We start from the raw sequence: 24,340 nt of genomic DNA, 5'->3' as shown, positions 1-24,340 counted from the left end.
GCCGAATGGTAAAGACATTCTTTTTTTTTTTGTAAGCTTATATAACTAGCTAATTCCACTCTATATTTATTCTGTCCTAAGAAATGAAAAAAAAAATCAGAAAATGCCAATTTTTTTTTCTTTTATGACAATATTTTTATTTCATAAAAAAACTGAAAAATTTGAACGTTGATATCTGAAACAACTAGATTTAACTTAACTGCATAATATGCCACTTGCAGTGGATTTATTTAAAAAATTTTCAGCCTTATTAGATGTTTTTTAACATCTGAAAGAAAGGTATAGCCGAAAATGAATATGAAAACTACTTTACTATCCTTCAGACTTTCTAAAATACAAAGAAAATGTGATGTCGAAATATTGTTTTAGGATCATTTTGCTGAATTTCAACTTCGTTAAAGTCAAATTTCGAGAAAAGATTAATTTCAACACTTTTTTGTGTATGAAAAATTCCATTTATATCTGTCTGTTTGTTCATATGTATTTGAACATTTCAACTCAAATTAGGTTGTGCTAAATGTATGAAATTTACAGCCTTTACGCCAGTTATATGTCTGTATCAAATTCCGCACTACATTATAGGCCAATGTCAATCTAATAAATATAATATACTCATGGCAAAGACCAAATATATTATTATTATGCAAATACCTGAATATTTTTAACTGCAATTAAAAAATAAGAAGAAAAAAAAGATAAATTCAATAAATGTTATAATAATATTCAAAAATCATTTTTGATTCGCATGAACTCATTTATTTATTTCCATATTTTTATCAGTATTTATCTTACAATTCCAGAGGATTCATTCCCGCTTGAGACTTCTTAATCGTAATCGTAGTGGTAATGAAAGCTGGAAATAATGGTGGGATCCTGGGAATCTAAACTAGATTCCAAACGATTGATAGAGTCCTATCCTCCTGAACTGGACTCCAAGTGGAATCATCATTTTGGAATGTTGGAATCACTCCAAGAGGAAGTACGTGCCATGATAGGAGTGGATGAAACTCGGCCCCATCTCATTATTATATTAACCAGGAACTTCAAAGATGACTGATAGATTTTGAAAATACATTAAAAAAAAAGACGGAATGTGATAGAAATGTATCGTTTGCGGCCTTATGCTTGAGAAGTCAAAGAATTTAACCCCACCAAATTCCAAATATAGTTTGCATTATCACCTTTTTTTGCCTGAAACTGCGCCACCTTTTTACAAGTCAATCAGAGGTAACATTAAAAATATCGTTGTTTAATTTTTTGAAACAGTCCTTGTAATATCTTCATACCAATTTTTATTTTTTACTATTTTGTAGCGCCACCTATCGATGGCAATTTTAACTAAAATTGCAATTTGGGGAGTAAAATTCTCTAATTTCTCGAAAGTAAGGCTGCAAACGATACAATTATATTCCATTCCATAATTTTTTTTCAATGATTTTCAGAATCTATGAGTCATTCTTAGAGCAAGTGGTAACATTTCACGCACATACTTATTGTGCACCCTGTTTCTAAAATGAAATTATACTTGCTGTCCACTCAAGTCCTTCTATCGCACATTAACTTGAAAATGGCGAAAGCATTGTCATAAATTTGGTGTTTATGTTTAGTGAAGTAACCTAACACTACATATGGAGATCAATATCAGTTCCAACTTGTTTTAAGCAACGTAATTGGCTATCTTATCTCGGAAGCGGAAAAAGATAAAAGGAAATTAACAAAAATGAAGAGCTCCATTGATTGAAAATGAAAAGATACCTTGAGGGCAATAGCGGTGAAAGCAGAACATATAAAAGACTCATTTGTCCAGTCGCTCTTTCCAACATTCTTATGCTAACAAAGCATTCGAGAAAAAAAAAAATTAGTTATCAGCAAATGCTTTTATTTTTTGTTCACCAGCGGGTCGATATATATTATTCAACAGAGGTTCGTCTCTCAAGTTGCCGTGAGTTGCTACTTCAGAGGTTTGCAAAATCACGCTTTTTACACTTTTTATGTTTTGTATTACTGCACTCAAGATGACTTTTTATACAAAATAGTAACCGCTGTATAATTTTGTAACTAACTTGTTCTTATAACTTGTGTCTTTTTGAAATAGTGACGCTAACTCCGCTATTTGCCGTACATAATGCTGTAGCTGATTTCATAAATTAGCACATTAAAACATTACTACATCTTCGGACCCTGTTTGTGGTGATAGCTGTCGCCGTTTTCAAGTTAATGTGGCGTAGAAGGACTCTAAATGACAGTATGTATATTTTTGACAGTGTATGTTATTATTATTTGTAGTAATAATAATTGTTTTCAAACTTTAAGGCTAATCATGAACGTAACAACTAATAATATATTGTTACGAATCTGCGATACGGCTTTCCAGCATAGTTGGTTCCATGGAAGGTCCCATAGCTTGGCGACAAACTTGGCGACCATTTGGTGACTTGGCGACGAATGTGGCGATTTTGGCGCCAAAATAGATGATACCCGAAACATCGAGAATTTTCCCAAACCGTCCAGTAGGAACGGCGATACGCCTCGAAGGATTCCTGATTGGTTGAGTGGCTTCTAGCCCCGCCTCCTGATGCCTATAAAAGCAAGCAGTCTTGCCGCTGCCGAGAAGTTGTGAACCGATGGTGAATTGAGTCGTGGACCAGCGGAGTCGAAGAGTAGTCGGAAGCGACGGTGAAGAACTCGTCTTCCAGGGACTAGCGGAGCAGCGACGGAGTAGAGCTGCTGTGTATACTGTTGTATGCTGCTGCGTATATTATTGTATGCTGCACGTCTCGGCTGAAAATAATCGTCTGCTGTGCTGTATATAGTTGTCGTCTTTGTGCTGTCCTGTGTGTCTTCGTGCAAATAAACGTCGTTGATTTATTTTCTACTGCCGCCTGGTGATTGAGCGTTCTTCACACCATATAACTCCCACTATCCAAATGAACCCCGGAAAATTTCGTAACAATATATAATTATCATAATGCTACAAACGCATATTTAAGAATGTAGTTAGTGAAAAAATAATACGTCATATAAAATATGCGTCAAAATTATTGGAATGAAAATTGTCGAAAGCCCACCAACGCAATTTTGTGAACAAGTCGTACTCTGCAAAAGAGATTATCTTTAGTACACAATATCAAAAATAAATCCTTAAAGTACTAAAAGTAAATGCACAAAGGAGAGGCTGTCGGAAGTGACATACTCTGCATGCTTCAGTTCATCCAGCATGGTAGTAAAGCTTTCGTGAAGTTGTATCCCACAAAACCTGCTTTGTACACTTTATTTGGTGCATAATTCTCTTTTATTTGATTTACTGATATTGAGGTGCTTATAACTTGCGGTATGAATTTTTGTAACTACAAGAATTGTTCTGTGTTAAATCTTTTTTTCAGTCACTTGGAGAAAAACTCGTCTGAACTATACTATTAATCGCCAATGAATCTCCAAAGATTACATGATAGATTCAGTAAAAATGTTAAATTCACGCCAAGAGTTAATATTTCTTAACTATTGTGCGCCAAAGCCATGCAAGGCGCTCTTTAGTATAAAAACTTTATTAAAGATTATGCCAGAAAGATTTGGGAAGACAACCCAAGCTGGTTAGCTATCGTATTCAATTAAAATAGGATGGTCAAACACTTTTTTTTTCCAAATGGATTTTGACTAAGATTTATTACAAATATGAAATTACTATATTGTGCTCTCACAGCATAATCCATCCAACTGGTTCAAAGAGTTTTTATGTTATACAAGTATAAAAAATAGATAATTTCAAAAAATGACGGTCAAATTTTTCGACGATTACAATTTTTTCTCTTCTTGCGCTTCGAATATGAAAAAATAAGAATAATGAAAGATCAAATCTTTTATAATCGATAGGAAACTTCTATCGATTATAATCATTATCGTGTAAGAGCTATTTCATTGTACACGGGATTAGATTGGATATTAGAGTTTAATGACGCAAGAGTTGAATTTGGCCATACTGCGCCAAATAAATGGTAAATATAAAGATACTAGGTAACAAAATTATTGAAATTGCAAAACAGTAGCAATAACCACTGAAAAAAGACCTATTTCAAATAAATTAAAATCCAGCTGTTAACATTTTTTTTTCAATTTGTACTTCTTTTGAGTAAAAATATTGTTCCTATAGTACTAAACGAATTGTATACCGGAATTTTCATAGTATTTTATGCGAAGATATCATTACTTTCATTAATATATTGACGCTGAAAATGATACATCAAATTTTTGTTGCGTATCAAAAACATGGAAATATTTTCTATAGGTAAAATATATCATTTATTCTATAATATACAACATTATAACTATTTTTATAAAAGCTATTTTTCTAAAAGATCTTCATCAACTGACAAATACGAATTCTTGACTTACATATTTCTGTTATGAAAAGCCCTTACATACATAACAGACGTCTTTTTGATGCTTTTGAGACCACTCATTAAGAAAGAACGATCAATAGTATACGCTAACAAAAACTTAATGCAAAATGTATGCCTCTAATGTTACATTTATAACAAAGCGTGTCATTTCGTTTTCACGGAAAATATCTGTTATATTGACAGCTTAATACGTCTCCATTCATGGCATTTCATTTTACCATGATTTTTACAATTATTTTTTTCTTCCTTTTTTTGTATGAGATAGTATTTTTTATAGCAAAGCAATTTATGCAGACGATTTTATTTGAAATTATGAGATATTGCCATATATTGCTTTAAAAGTTAAACTTGCAAATTAATTTTGAAATATGCTTCTGGTAAAGCAAAAATGTTACAAGTTTACGCAGACATAAACGGAAAATGCTATGGTAATTGCTTGTGTTTGGTTAATAAGTTTATACTTGGTAAATGTTTACTTATTTAATATCATAATGCATATTAGATTTGTATTATATATTCTAATGTGATTATTCTCAAAATTATGATTCTTTTTTATAATTAAAAATATTATGGAATTAAAATATATATTCGGCGAACCAATTTGAAAATATAGTTAATTTTTTTCAGAAAGTTACATTCAAATTATTCGAGGTATGTTTAGGATATGTAAAATGGAATTTATAAAAAACTAAATGAAATATTGTAAATATTTTACCTTTTCTAGTTTTTATTGTATGCACGCTTTGGTTATGTTTCTCTAGAATACTTTTTTTACATTGTAGTAAAAAAAAAAGTTCGCCCCTATTGATTTTGTTGAAAAAATTATTATTGTTTTGCTACTCATACTTTTCACTTTTACATTCTCTAATTAATATTCAAGATGAGTTTATGATATGTAAAGTAAAGTTTATAAAAGACTACGTAAAATATTGTAAATGTTTTACCTTTTTTTGTACGCGTTGGTCATGTTTCTCTAGTTAATTTTTTTGCTTTGTAATGGAAAAAAAAACAAAAAAACAAAAAAAACCTTAGTTCTCCGACGTCGAGTTTGTTGGAACAATTATTATTGTTTTTATATTCACTCTTTTCTCTCTCACATTCACAAATTAAAATTCAATATATGTTTATAATATATAAAATGAAGATTATAAAGAATAAATAAAATATAGACATTTTATCTTTTTTTGTTATTTTTGTACATTATTTTCGGTTGTTTCAATATCTCTTGCTTTGTAGTGGAATAAAACTTAGTTGGGAGCTATTAAGCTATATTCAGTAGTTAGGCCTTAACTGAAGAGGTCAAAATTTAGGACTTAACTGGGGAGGTGCGGTATACAAGATTGCTTTTTCTTTAGACTGAAATTAAGTTTCCTATTGAAAATATTAGTATAAAAATCTGCCAATAAATACTGCAGATATTTTTCGAGATATATAAATATGTTTTAGAAATTTTTCAAAATATAATTATCATTGTAGAAGGTCATTGAGTTAGAACATACATTTTTTTTTCTCAAATTGCCTACTACAAATAATATGCTTGAACAACATATTATTTTTTTATTTTTTAACATAATATTTATTTTTCCAATATAGAAAAGTATATAGAAAACAATATAATTAAAACTTCAACAAGGAAAAACATACACAATCAAACATGCATACACACAGAAACACACATACACATAGAAACACATACACAATGAAACATACGTACACACAGAAATACATACACAATGGAACATACATACACACAGAAACACACATACACATAGAAACACATACACAATGAAACATACGTACACACAGAAATACATACACAATGAAATATACATACACACAGAAACACACACACATAGAAACACGTGCACAATGAAGTATACATACACAATGAAACATACATACACAAATAAACACATAAACAATGAAACATACATACACACAGAAACACACATGCACATAGAAACACATACACAATAAAACATATATGCACACAGAAACATACATACACATAGAAACAAATACACAAAGAAATATACATACACACAGTAACACACATACGCAAACAAACACATACACAATGAAACATACATACACACAGAAGCACTCATATACATAGAAACACATACACAATGAAACATACATACACACAGTAACACACATACGCAAACAAACACATACACAATGAAACATACATACACACAGAAGCACTCATATACATAGAAACAAATACACAATGAAACATACGTACACATAAAAACACATACACAATGAAATATACATACACACAGAAACACACATGCACATAGAAACACATACGCAATAAAACATATATGCACACAGAAACATACATACACATAGAAACAAATACACAAAGAAATATACATACACACAGTAACACACATACGCAAACAAACACATACACAATGAAACATACATACACACAGAAGCACTCATATACATAGAAACACATACACAATGAAACATACGTACACACAGAAATACATACACAATGAAATATACATACACACAGAAACACACACACATAGAAACACGTGCACAATGAAGTATACATACACAATGAAACATACATACACCAATAAACACATAAACAATGAAACATACATACACACAGAAACACACATGCACATAGAAACACATACACAATAAAACATATATGCACACAGAAACATACATACACATAGAAACAAATACACAAAGAAATATACATACACACAGTAACACACATACGCAAACAAACACATACACAATGAAACATACATACACACAGAAGCACTCATATACATAGAAACACATACACAATGAAACATACGTACACACAGAAATACATACACAATGAAATATACATACACACAGAAACACACACACATAGAAACACGTGCACAATGAAGTATACATACACAATGAAACATACATACACCAATAAACACATAAACAATGAAACATACATACACACAGAAACACACATGCACATAGAAACACATACACAATAAAACATATATGCACACAGAAACATACATACACATAGAAACAAATACACAAAGAAATATACATACACACAGTAACACACATACGCAAACAAACACATACACAATGAAACATACATACACACAGAAGCACTCATATACATAGAAACAAATACACAATGAAACATACGTACACATAAAAACACATACACAATGAAATATACATACACACAGAAACACACACACATAGAAACACGTGCACAATGAAGTATACATACACAATGAAACATACATACACCAATAAACACATAAACAATGAAACATACATACACACAGAAACACACATGCACATAGAAACACATACACAATAAAACATATATGCACACAGAAACATACATACACATAGAAACAAATACACAAAGAAATATACATACACACAGTAACACACATACGCAAACAAACACATACACAATGAAACATACATACACACAGAAGCACTCATATACATAGAAACACATACACAATGAAACATACGTACACACAGAAATACATACACAATGAAATATACATACACACAGAAACACACACACATAGAAACACGTGCACAATGAAGTATACATACACAATGAAACATACATACACCAATAAACACATAAACAATGAAACATACATACACACAGAAACACACATGCACATAGAAACACATACACAATAAAACATATATGCACACAGAAACATACATACACATAGAAACAAATACACAAAGAAATATACATACACACAGTAACACACATACGCAAACAAACACATACACAATGAAACATACATACACACAGAAGCACTCATATACATAGAAACACATACACAATGAAACATACGTACACACAGAAATACATACACAATGAAATATACATACACACAGAAACACACACACATAGAAACACGTGCACAATGAAGTATACATACACAATGAAACATACATACACCAATAAACACATAAACAATGAAACATACATACACACAGAAACACACATGCACATAGAAACACATACACAATAAAACATATATGCACACAGAAACATACATACACATAGAAACAAATACACAAAGAAATATACATACACACAGTAACACACATACGCAAACAAACACATACACAATGAAACATACATACACACAGAAGCACTCATATACATAGAAACACATACACAATGAAACATACGTACACACAGAAATACATACACAATGAAATATACATACACACAGAAACACACACACATAGAAACACGTGCACAATGAAGTATACATACACAATGAAACATACATACACCAATAAACACATAAACAATGAAACATACATACACACAGAAACACACATGCACATAGAAACACATACACAATAAAACATATATGCACACAGAAACATACATACACATAGAAACAAATACACAAAGAAATATACATACACACAGTAACACACATACGCAAACAAACACATACACAATGAAACATACATACACACAGAAGCACTCATATACATAGAAACACATACACAATGAAACATACGTACACACAGAAATACATACACAATGAAATATACATACACACAGAAACACACACACATAGAAACACGTGCACAATGAAGTATACATACACAATGAAACATACATACACCAATAAACACATAAACAATGAAACATACATACACACAGAAACACACATGCACATAGAAACACATACACAATAAAACATATATGCACACAGAAACATACATACACATAGAAACAAATACACAAAGAAATATACATACACACAGTAACACACATACGCAAACAAACACATACACAATGAAACATACATACACACAGAAGCACTCATATACATAGAAACACATACACAATGAAACATACGTACACACAGAAATACATACACAATGAAATATACATACACACAGAAACACACACACATAGAAACACGTGCACAATGAAGTATACATACACAATGAAACATACATACACCAATAAACACATAAACAATGAAACATACATACACACAGAAACACACATGCACATAGAAACACATACACAATAAAACATATATGCACACAGAAACATACATACACATAGAAACAAATACACAAAGAAATATACATACACACAGTAACACACATACGCAAACAAACACATACACAATGAAACATACATACACACAGAAGCACTCATATACATAGAAACAAATACACAATGAAACATACGTACACATAAAAACACATACACAATGAAATATACATACACACAGAAACACACACACATAGAAACACGTGCACAATGAAGTATACATACACAATGAAACATACATACACCAATAAACACATAAACAATGAAACATACATACACACAGAAACACACATGCACATAGAAACACATACACAATAAAACATATATGCACACAGAAACATACATACACATAGAAACAAATACACAAAGAAATATACATACACACAGTAACACACATACGCAAACAAACACATACACAATGAAACATACATACACACAGAAGCACTCATATACATAGAAACACATACACAATGAAACATACGTACACACAGAAATACATACACAATGAAATATACATACACACAGAAACACACACACATAGAAACACGTGCACAATGAAGTATACATACACAATGAAACATACATACACCAATAAACACATAAACAATGAAACATACATACACACAGAAACACACATGCACATAGAAACACATACACAATAAAACATATATGCACACAGAAACATACATACACATAGAAACAAATACACAAAGAAATATACATACACACAGTAACACACATACGCAAACAAACACATACACAATGAAACATACATACACACAGAAGCACTCATATACATAGAAACACATACACAATGAAACATACGTACACACAGAAATACATACACAATGAAATATACATACACACAGAAACACACACACATAGAAACACGTGCACAATGAAGTATACATACACAATGAAACATACATACACCAATAAACACATAAACAATGAAACATACATACACACAGAAACACACATGCACATAGAAACACATACACAATAAAACATATATGCACACAGAAACATACATACACATAGAAACAAATACACAAAGAAATATACATACACACAGTAACACACATACGCAAACAAACACATACACAATGAAACATACATACACACAGAAGCACTCATATACATAGAAACACATACACAATGAAACATACGTACACACAGAAATACATACACAATGAAATATACATACACACAGAAACACACACACATAGAAACACGTGCACAATGAAGTATACATACACAATGAAACATACATACACCAATAAACACATAAACAATGAAACATACATACACACAGAAACACACATGCACATAGAAACACATACACAATAAAACATATATGCACACAGAAACATACATACACATAGAAACAAATACACAAAGAAATATACATACACACAGTAACACACATACGCAAACAAACACATACACAATGAAACATACATACACACAGAAGCACTCATATACATAGAAACACATACACAATGAAACATACGTACACACAGAAATACATACACAATGAAATATACATACACACAGAAACACACACACATAGAAACACGTGCACAATGAAGTATACATACACAATGAAACATACATACACCAATAAACACATAAACAATGAAACATACATACACACAGAAACACACATGCACATAGAAACACATACACAATAAAACATATATGCACACAGAAACATACATACACATAGAAACAAATACACAAAGAAATATACATACACACAGTAACACACATACGCAAACAAACACATACACAATGAAACATACATACACACAGAAGCACTCATATACATAGAAACACATACACAATGAAACATACGTACACACAGAAATACATACACAATGAAATATACATACACACAGAAACACACACACATAGAAACACGTGCACAATGAAGTATACATACACAATGAAACATACATACACCAATAAACACATAAACAATGAAACATACATACACACAGAAACACACATGCACATAGAAACACATACACAATAAAACATATATGCACACAGAAACATACATACACATAGAAACAAATACACAAAGAAATATACATACACACAGTAACACACATACGCAAACAAACACATACACAATGAAACATACATACACACAGAAGCACTCATATACATAGAAACACATACACAATGAAACATACGTACACACAGAAATACATACACAATGAAATATACATACACACAGAAACACACACACATAGAAACACGTGCACAATGAAGTATACATACACAATGAAACATACATACACCAATAAACACATAAACAATGAAACATACATACACACAGAAACACACATGCACATAGAAACACATACACAATAAAACATATATGCACACAGAAACATACATACACATAGAAACAAATACACAAAGAAATATACATACACACAGTAACACACATACGCAAACAAACACATACACAATGAAACATACATACACACAGAAGCACTCATATACATAGAAACAAATACACAATGAAACATACGTACACATAAAAACACATACACAATGAAATATACATACACACAGAAACACACACACATAGAAACACGTGCACAATGAAACATACATACACACAGAAACACACATACACAATGAAACATGCATGCACACAGAATCCAACATACACGTACAGAATCACACACACAAGCAGGAAACACCCATGCACGCGCAAAAACACAGTCTGCCACATTCATCAGTTATCCGTTATATCGTCTTCATATAGCATATCGGTAGATATGCAATTTTGTTTTTAATTCTGGGATCGATAATTTCAGAGCCCAAAAGAAAAAAAAAACTTTGGAATTTACTTGTTGGAGTTAAACGGAATATAAACACAAAAATGTTGAAATGCAAATAAAAATTTATTTCGCAATTAAAGATAAAGTTTTGGATTCAAAACCAAATAATATATATTTTTAAAATATGCATATAATTACATCTTATTCTTTTTGAATCAACAAATGGATTACTGAAAAATTACAAAACCTTAATTTGGTTACAATTCTAGGTACTAATAATAATTTAGAATGAAACATTCTTGGCATGTTATTACTTTAAATCAAAAGATTTCAATCCCAAACAACTAAATATGGCCAAGTGTGAAATAAATTACATTATTTAAAGCCCATCAATTGATATCAATTCCATGAGATTTGCGCTATTATTTAATTCATGTTTGATTTTCCGTATTAAAAGATTCAAGTAACTCACCATAAATTTAGCACGCTGATTCAAGGAATGGCAATTTTCAAACTTTTAAACGAGAGAATACACTCTAAAAGCAAATTAGAAATAAGTCGCCGATAATTTCATGGATTTCTAAACTTGTCCTCTGATGCCACATCTAAGAATTAAAATAAAAAGAAAACTAATACACTTTTCAATTTGCTATATTTAATTATACACCAAATGAAAGGCTGATTTTAAATCCTAAATGTCTTTATTCAACATCGAATACATTTCCCTCAGAGTCTAATTTGACATGTTTTTAATTGTATCTGAGAACCTTTCGAAAACCTGATTCATTTTAAGGTTTGTGTTTTCCTGTTAATGGCTAGAAAGTAATTTGGAGAGCAAAACTTTAAAAATTATCCGACGACATGTTTGTATAAAGAGTTTTATTAGAAGAGCAGCTACAGAATGATTCACATGTTTAGTGACTAATCAGATTATTTTATAGTTTAAGAATTTACAGCCATCACAACCGATGTTGGCATTTTGACTAGTGAAGCACCATTAGGCGAGTTTTGAAGTTTATGATTTTTTTTTAAAATTTTTGTTTGAAAAAATAAAGCTGAATCAAAGCCCAGATCAGATGGAACGTATTTTAATAAATTTCTTAGATGAATAATTAATGACGCTTTACTTCTATTTGAACTTTGAAAGATAAATAATCTTTACATGATATCGTCATTAGTGCATAAGGAATACTATCTTTTTAAAAAACAAAATGATAATACATTTATTCGTAAAACATAATATTGTGTGCATTATTCAATAAAACCAGCAAGATTGGTCTTAACGAAACTTATACGAATAATTAATGCATACTATGCAATGGACATGTATGCATATGGACAGATATGCAATAATTAATGCATACTATGAATTAGAATTTTTGTTTGAACAAATAAAGCTGAATCAAAGCCCAGATCAGATGCTGCGTATTTTAATAAATTTCTTAGATGAATAATGAATGACGCTTTACTTCTATTTGACCTTTGAAAGATAAATAATGTTTACATGATATCGTCATTAGTTCATAAGGAATACTATCTTTTTAAAAAACAAAATGATAATACATTTTTTCGCAAAAAATAATATTGTGTGCATTATTCAATAAAACCAGCAAGATTGGTCTTAACGAAACTTATACGAATAATTAATGCATACTATGCAATGGACATGTATGCATATGGACATATATGCAATAATTAATGCATACTATGAATTAGAATTTTTGTTTGAACAAATAAAGCTGAATCAAAGCCCAGATCAGATGCTGCGTATTTTAATAAATTTCTTAGATGAATAATGAATGACGCTTTACTTCTATTTGACCTTTGAAAGATAAATAATGTTTACATGATATCGTCATTAGTGCATAAGGAATACTATCTTTTTAAAAAACAAAATGATAATACATTTTTTCGTAAAACATAATATTGTGTGCATTATTCAATAAAACCAGCAAGATTGGTCTTAACGAAACTTATACGAATAATTAATGCATACTATGCAATGGACATATATGCATATAAACATATATACAATAATTAATGCATACTATGAGTTAGAATTTTTGTTTGAACAAATAAGGCAGAATCAATGTCCATATCAGATACTGCGTAGTTTAATAAATTTCTTAGATGAATAATGAATGACGCTTTACTTCTATTTGACCTTTGAAAGATAAATAATGTTTACATGATATCGTCATTAGTGCATAAGGAATACTATCTTTTTAAAAAACAAAATGATAATACATTTTTTCGTAAAACATAATATTGTGTGCATTATTCAATAAAACCAGCAAGATTGGTCTTAACGAAACTTATACGAATAATTAATGCATACTATGCAATGGACATATATGCATATAAACATATATACAATAATTAATGCATACTATGAGTTAGAATTTTTGTTTGAACAAATAAGGCAGAATCAATGTCCAGATCAGATACTGCGTAGTTTAATAAATTTCTTAGATGAATAATGAATGACGCTTTACTTCTATTTGACCTTTGAAAGATAAATAATGTTTACATGATATCGTCATTAGTGCATAAGGAATACTATCTTTTTAAAAAACAAAATGATAATACATTTATTCGTAAAACATAATATTGTGTGCATTATTCAATAAAACCAGCAAGATTGGTCTTAACGAAACTTATACGAATAATTAATGCATACTATGCAATGGACATATATGCATATAAACATATATACAATAATTAATGCATACTATGAGTTAGAATTTTTGTTTGAACAAATAAGGCAGAATCAATGTCCAGATCAGATACTGCGTAGTTTAATAAATTTCTTAGATGAATAATGAATGACGCTTTACTTCTATTTGACCTTTGAAAGATAAATAATGTTTACATGATATCGTCATTAGTGCATAAGGAATACTATCTTTTTAAAAAACAAAATGATAATACATTTTTTCGTAAAACATAATATTGTGTGCATTATTCAATAAAACCAGCAAGATTGGTCTTAACGAAACTTATACGAATAATTAATGCATACTATGCAATGGACATGTATGCATATGGACAGATATGCAATAATTAATGCATACTATGAATTAGAATTTTTGTTTGAACAAATAAAGCTGAATCAATGTCCAGATCAGATACTGCGTAGTTTAATAAATTTCTTAGATGAATAATGAATGACGCTTTACTTCTATTTGACCTTTGAAAGATAAATAATGTTTACATGATATCGTCATTAGTGCATAAGGAATACTATCTTTTTAAAAAACAAAATGATAATACATTTATTCGTAAAACATAATATTGTGTGCATTATTCAATAAAACCAGCAAGATTGGTCTTAACGAAACTTATACGAATAATTAATGCATACTATGCAATGGACATGCATGCATATGGACATATATGCAATAATTAATGCATACTATGAGTTAGAATTTTTGTTTGAACAAATAAAGCTGAATCAAAGCCCAGATCAGATGTTGCGTATTTTAATAAATTTCTTAGATGAATAATGAATGAAGCTTTACTTCTATTGGACCTTTGAAAGATAAATAATGTTTACATGATATCGTCATTAGTGCATAAGGAATACTATCTTTTTAAAAAACAAAATGATAATACATTTTTTCGTAAAACATAATATTGTGTGCATTATTCAATAAAACCAGCAAGATTGGTCTTAACGAAACTTATACGAATAATTAATGCATACTATGCAATGGACATGTATGCATATGGACAGATATGCAATAATTAATGCATACTATGAATTAGAATTTTTGTTTGAACAAATAAAGCTGAATCAAAGCCCAGATCAGATGCTGCGTATTTTAATAAATTTCTTAGATGAATAATGAATGACGCTTTACTTCTATTTGACCTTTGAAAGATAAATAATGTTTACATGATATCGTCATTAGTGCATAAGGAATACTATCTTTTTAAAAAACAAAATGATAATAATTTTTTCGTAAAAGATAATACTGTGTGCATTATTCAATAAAACCAGCAGAATTGGTCTTAACGAAACTTAATAATTAATGCATACTATGCATATGGACATGTATGCAATAATTAATACATACTATGAGTTAGAATTTTTGGTTGAACAAATAAAGCAGAATGAAAGTCCAGATCAGATGTTGCGTATTTTAATAAATTTCTTAAAAGAATATTGAATGAAGCTTTACTTCTGTTTGATTTTTAAAAGATAAATAATGTTTAAATGATATCGTCATTAGTGTATAAGAAATACTTTTATCTTTAAAAAAACAAAATGATAATACTTTTTTTCGTAAAATGATAATATTGTAACTAATATTGAATACTGCATTATTCAATAAAACCGGCAGGATTGGTCTTAACGAAACTCTCTTGCATACTCTGTAATAAACGTTTCATGCCAGAGGAAACCTTACATGTCATTTGCATGCAATAGTTATGAGTTTTTAACTTTTGGCGTAAATTCAGCATTTTTACCCAATCTACCGCGACATTCATGGTAAAATATTTGGCGATTAATTCTTAGAATGAGTTAATAGTAGCCAAATTTCGAATTTATATTTAAGCTTGTTTTTCTCAATCGTTTAAAAAAATGTGGCACAAAACTGAACTTGTTGCCATGAAAATTTGCCATACTAAATTTGATATATTTAAATCATTGCCTTTTTTGAGATATCGTATTTACATGTTTCTGAAACTACGTATCGACAGACAATCAACACTTAGTTGGATTTGTTAAAATTTGACATTTCTCGACACTATTGATCTGACATGTGTGTACTGAATGCCATCTATCTAACTCTCTTTATTTTGCAATTATCGAGTTAATTTATATTCAGACGGCTAGATAGATGGATTTCCTCAGAACAGATTTTACTCAAAAATTGACAGACATCTGCAAATTTGGTGTAAATTTCAACCAAATACAACTCAAATTTGTTTTTTATTTATCTTAAAAAATAGGTTTTTGAACTCAGGAAATTGTAAAATATAGAAATTTGTCAGAACTCTCGAATTCAAACTTTTTTGACAATTGCTATACTTTCTTCATATAACGTATAGGAGTAAGTAAAAATATGTAATGGATTAGCAGAAATAAAATAATAGATTTTTTTTTAATTCATTAAATGTTATCCAGGAGGTACCTCGAAATGAAATTGAGATGACTCCGGCATGGTGGCTGGTTCTCGCCACCCTGGAGAATACACGAAAAGTTGAGGTCTAGGTCTTCACATCGACGTCGAGACGTACTGCTTTAGGGAAGGATTATACCGTGACCGGTGAGGGTGCTTATGATTCAACCACAGTTCCCGCCAGTGTTGTTGTTGCGGCAGGTCGGTCATTCAGTATTCTTTATCCGTGTGCCTTCGGGTGAAGCGGAGAATCAGTGATGTGGCTTAGATCATTAAGTGTTTGCTTAAATATATATTTTATTTTTATTTTGCAAATGTTGCATAGTTAATGCATTATTGTCATTTCTACTGAAATATCAGCTTAACTGCATCCTGGCTAATACAAAATGACTTTTGCTTTCAACATCATCACATTGACATTTTCAACAGCTTCACGTTCAATATTTTTCTGCAATTGACTCAAATGAATATTGTGTCATAACTAAGATTATTAGAAACGCTATTTTTTAATACAAGTTAATTCCTTACAATGAAATAAATTTTATGAAACTCTTGTCTACATTTGCTGTTGTGACTTATGACACTTTACAAGCCCGCTGAAAGTTATCTGTCAGCGATTTAAACCGAGTGAGTGTCTCTTGTTCTTTCAGTAGCGCCAACAAGGGCCAGGAGTACGACTTAGCTACTGCATGCGTCGCATTCGCTTGAACAACCCCTTCTCACACGGGAGCACATTCACACACCTCACAAATAGAACACAGAAGAACAACCATGGCCAAACCGGGACTCGAACCCGGAACTCCCATATCACAGGGAAGGTGTGCTACTCGTATGCCAGGACGCCGGTCTTGTCTGAATTTAATACGGAGATCATAAATGTCCAAACTCAATAGATATATAACTTTCGTTCTGATCTGTTTTATACATAATATACTAGAAAAATTTTCTTGCAATAAATCATCAAAAGATCGCTGCCTGGCTAAAAAAAACTATTAAACTATTTATATGTATCGTAATGAAATCTGCCGCTCATAGACTGTTTAAAGAGTTAAAAGAAAAGGAAAATTGAAGTCCAAAATATATAAAAACAACTAATTCCTAAATTATTATTTTTTTTATTATGGATGAAATATTTTTTTTAAAACTGAAGTTAGATTCTTTTTCTCTGTATAATTCCTGTGCATGAAAGGAAAAAAATTAAATTTAGGAGAACTTCATCATCGGCTGAAAAATTATTATTTTTTTTATTTTATTTTCATCTTATAAGATACATTTTCTACGAAAATATTAAGATAGTTTATTATTTTTTAAATTTACAAAATGCTTCAGCAAATTTTTATTATCTTTCAATAACCCTCAAATAGTTTCAATTTGTTAAGTATCATTTAAAATAAAGTAAGCAACATCTGAATTATTTTTATTTAAACTATCATTCCGAAAGATTTTCATCAGTTTTATGTATTCCTGACTCATATTTTTCCTCAAAGAAAAGACCTTACACAAAATAAATGCCATTTTTCGGATGTTTTTGAATCTACTTATTAGAAAAGAACGATCAATAATGTACGTTAATAAATACTTAATGCAAAATGCATGCAGCTAATGTCACATTCATAACAAAGCATGCAATTTTGCTTTCACATAAAATATACGTTTTATTGACAGCTTAATATGTCCCCATTCATAATTTCCATTTTGCTACGATTTTTATGGCTGATTTTTTTAATTATAAATTATTTTATATTGAAAAGCTATTTATACAGTAGACTTTAATTATAATTACCTAAAAATTCCACATATTACTTTAAACAAAAAAATACTTAGATTGTATAATAATTTGAAATAAACTTTTGTAAGGTAAGTAAGTTTTCAGATTTATGTGAACTTAAAGGGGAAATGCTTTCAGTTGTTTTGTAATTATGTTTGGCTAGTAAGTTATAGTTGGTACATATTTTTCTGCTTTACTATCATAATGCATATTATGTATGATAATGTGTTTATTATTTTTGAAATCCAAATTTAGTGATCAGTTATATGGAATCATTAATTTAAATACAAAAATGTTATCGATCTTAATATAACTTTATGGTAGATATTTGGAAATGTAAATGTTATATTTAAAAATATCACGCACACATATTTCAAGATGTGCCTTGGATATATAGCGAGGAGGGGGGGGGGGTTAATTAGTATTATTTATATTTTATAAATGTTCATAACTTTTAAAAAAATGTTTACGTGTTAACAAAGCCACCCTCTATTCTGCGGTAAATTTATAAAAATATTTTTGCAACCTAGTTTGTTACACATTTTTAATTGCGTTACACAATATAAACGTTCTTATTATAGTTTACTGTCTACAAAACCCATTAAGCAAGTTTATATGAACCATTTATCAACTGTTGTATGTAAAAGTGATTAGGATTTGGCCCCTTCATTTTAAATTAAACTATATATTCTCTGATCGCATGAATGGTTATTTTACCCTCTTTCTGCCATGGTAGCCGTTGCTTCACTGTTATAAAATCTCTCTTTTCAGCTATAGAAGTTTGAATTCCTAAGCAATTGAAGCTTCATTTTGAAAACTGACCTAATACATGTTAAACCGCCATTGCGGAACGAAAGTCTTTCTGCTATTGCAATACAAATTTTGTAGAGACAGTGCCGGCTCAGGTTTCACCCTCGTTAACTGATAAGAATTTAATATTAGCATGTCTGTTCCAAATTATGTCTTGTGTTGCTTTAAAATGAGAAATCAATGCAATTGAACTAAACAAAACACCATCTTTTCATTCAATATTTATTGCATATTTCGATTACTATAACTTCTACATACAAATCTTAGAATAACTTTTAAATTTATAACTGTACAAGAATGAATATACAGATTTCTATAGTATATATTTATCTATATAGAAAATATTCTTTTAGAATAGTAAATATACTATGCATTATTGTTAGATGCAACTAAATGGTTTTATTTGTAAACCAGCAAAATTATTATTTATTTCAGTAACAGTTGAAATCAATTCACAAAATTATAAGTTTTTTGAAATACTTGCGAAAAAAATAAAATGTTGTTAGTTCATACTCCAATATATTCTAAAAATAATTTAAATTTTTTATGACATGATTGAGTTTCATTTTCTTTAATATACTGTTGATTTTTTTGATAAAAAATTTTCTCTTATTATTTAACTAATAAACCGATATTTAAAGACCTTATTAAAGAAGTATAAAATTTAATTTCCATATAATTCGAAGTTTGTGAAATAAAATTTGATTTTAAATTAAATTTGAGATTAATTTTTTTAATAAATGGGAGCAATAAATTCATTAATATATTTTGGTTTTCATCAAGAATCAAGAGCTGTACATAATTTTAGAACTCTATTATATGAGAAAGGGAATGAAAATTCGAATCAAACTGGTGCCATTACGAGCTTGAAATACATAAATTTAGTTAAAAACCTTTTAGGGAAGGAGGGCACAAATTTATTTACCAAAATTATAATATCTAGTCATATTTTAATTTTTTTTAATTAAATTAATATATTTTAGAATTGCAAATTAATAAAATTTTAGGCATTAATGGAGGGGAAAATATGAAATAGTTTAATGACAATATAAATTATACTGAATACTAGGTTCATGAATATATTAAAATAATTAATTAGAAATTTCATTGTGGTCAAGCAATGAAAAAAAACAAAATACAACCATTGTTCTAAATGATAAATTCGAAAAATAATGATAATAATTAATTGTTTATTTCTAATTTAAATTCGAAAATTTTTACTTAATTTATACATAAATTGAAACAGATATTGCAATTATATTACCTGTTTACAATAAGTGAATAAAAATGAATGCAGATTAAATATTTGGTGATACAATTTGTATTCTTTAAAAAATGCTTCAAGAATATTAAAATAAATGATATAATCTTGCTTTAGTAAGAGGTAGACAAACTTAAATAAAACTTTAAAAATAATCCTTAATTTTATGTATGAGTAATATCGTGTAGGCAGAGTGTTATAAAATAATTATATATTAGATTATTAGAAAAAAATAGTTGATCTAAATATTTTCAAAATTGTTTTTGATCATTTGATCAATTTCTTTTAAATTTTCAATTTAAAATGAAAGAAAAGGAATTCAGAATTTGTCTTCTAAAATCCGTAAAGAAACAAGCAACGATTTTTTAAATGGAAATCAGTGAGATTGGTCTAACAGAAACTTTATCGCAAACTTCATAATAAAATCCGTTATACTCCCTCGTCGAAATTGCGGATTTTGAGAAGGGCTGTGACAGAATAAGTGCTCATATTATTATTATTATTATTATTTTGAAATTCCGGATGATGAGCGTTTCTGTATCTGCAACAATTCTAATATATATCTATTATCAGAACCAACCATTCTCTAAAGTCGTAGATATCATACTGTTTAGTCGGGACTCCTAGGTATGTGCCACTGGTACCAAAACTACGACACTAATCCAGTATGAAATTTTAAAGTTTTGTCTTAACTGCAAGTTATTTTCATTGGCTAATTTCCAAAATGGTCATTCTCGGTTTTTTTTTTTTTTTTTTTTTTTTTTTACATCAGCAATTGTCAAAAACACTCTAATGTGTTTTTGAAATAACAAGGTGTCTTATATATGTATTACTTTTACCACAACTATGACACAAATCTGGAACGAAATTTTAACGTCTAAACTAAAGGTTATTTTGATTGCCTGGTTTCCAAAATGCTCGTTAGAATATTTCTGGCATGATAAAACGTCAAAAATACCCTAATGTGTTTTTTACATGTCAAAGCCTCTCAGATATGTAGCATTGGTACCACAACTATGGCATAGACCTTGATGAAATTTAACGTCGTAACTGAAAATTATTTTGATAATCTAATTTCCAATTTGTTCATTAGAAGTTTATAACATGGTAAACTGTGAAAAACACTCGCATGAATTTTTGATATCTCAAAGCCTTTTAATGTCAAAGTCTCTCAGATATTTACAACTGGTACCACAACTATGATACAAATACGGGATGAAATTGTAACGTCTTACTGAAAGTTATTTTGATTATCTGATTTCGATATTGCTCATTAGATGGTTTTGGAGATAATAACTTGTCAAAAACATTCTAAATCATTTTTGACATGTCAAAACCTCTCGTGTATGTAGCACTGGTATCAGAACTATGACACAAATACGAGATGAAATTTTAACGCCTTTCTAAATGTTATTTTGGATGTTTGATTTCTAGAATGCTCGTTAGACTATTTTTAACATGATAAATGCCTTCTTAATTTTGACTTCCAATATCCATCGTCTAATATCCAGTAACAATACATGAGGATTGTGGCAACAATTTAGGATTACAATTGAGGATTGTGGCAACGGCTTCTTTTCTATAAATATATTTTTATATGCATATTTTGTAAGAACTATATCATTATGTTCTTATAACTAGGTGTAATATTTTTGTGAAAGCATATTAAAAAAAATATCACAATAAAATTTAAAATAACTTTTTTATGGTCATTAATACATCACTGCATTAATTTTTGGTGTTTTCATTTTTGTATGATATTATCTTTTTCTGAAAATTCTTTAAAATTGTTCTATATTCCCTTTGCTATGTTTAGTAATGTATCCACTGTTCTTATTAATTTAATTCTGAACTTCTTATATTACAGATACTTCACCATATACTTGTTAAGTTTTCTTTAAATCTATGTTAGAGAAATATGATACGAATTAATCAGGTAAGTCAACCATCTGACTCTCCGATCCGCCAGTAAGGCATATTTAAACCATAAAACTGAATTACCGGACCGCCGCAACAACAACACTGGCAGGAACTGTGGTTGAGTCCTAAGGGCGATCACCGGCCACGGCACAGCCCTCCCCGAAGGAAGTACGTCCCGTCATCAATGGAAGGAGTCAGATCATCCATCTATTTGTGTACCCTCCAGGGTGGCGATATCCAAACACCATGCCGTAAATCTAATCTCGTCGCTTTTATATTTCATCGTTTTGATCAGTTAGTTGAAGAATTTATTTTTAAAAAATCCCTTAATCAAACAAGAGCGATGATGTTTATACATGCCAATCGCAATACAAATGATTTAATAGTAAATTTTGCGAAAAAACTTTATTAAAGAGAAAAGGATTTCTTCTTCTATACATAGTATAAAATGAAGTCGTCTGAAATGAAAATCGCCTAATTTATAGCAGGCATTTTGATATTATAAAATCATACCATTAAATGACATTTATATAATATGTTATTGAAATCTGATAACTTTTCTATTGAATGATGATGATTATTTTACGCAACATGTACACATCGCAACATGTACACGTCACAACATGTACACGTTGAACGTTCTTAACTGATTACTATATCAAGAATTACAAAAAGTATTGTATGAGCGTAATTTTCGTCAACTTTTTAATACTGCATTATACACTTTAAATATTTTTCCTCGGAAATCTTACATTTCCTAACCATAAAGAAAATTCCAGCATTAACTGTGTAATAATACTCATACCTCCAATTTGGTTACACATGATTTTGCTTAATGCCTGCTTTACTTAGAGTTATTACTTAAATAACACTCTATAAACGTAAAAAAGTGATTACAAGAAAGACACTTCCCAAATAATTTGACCAGAAAAATCATAATGAGAGACAAAATACTAATAATTTCAAGGAATTTTAAATTTTTACTTTGTTATTGAATATAAGACTCATAGCATAAAAAGAAAAAAAGATACACTTTACAATCAGCAACGTTTAATTATATCCCAAATGAAAGACTATTTTTAAATCCTAATTGCGTTTACTCAACATCGAATACTGCATTTTCCTTTAAATATAATGTGGCCTATTTTTAATT

This window comes from Argiope bruennichi, chromosome 11 (genome assembly GCF_947563725.1).
Source record: "Argiope bruennichi chromosome 11, qqArgBrue1.1, whole genome shotgun sequence".
Lineage (NCBI taxonomy): Eukaryota > Metazoa > Arthropoda > Arachnida > Araneae > Araneidae > Argiope > Argiope bruennichi.
Note: the sequence above shows the minus strand (reverse complement) of the source record.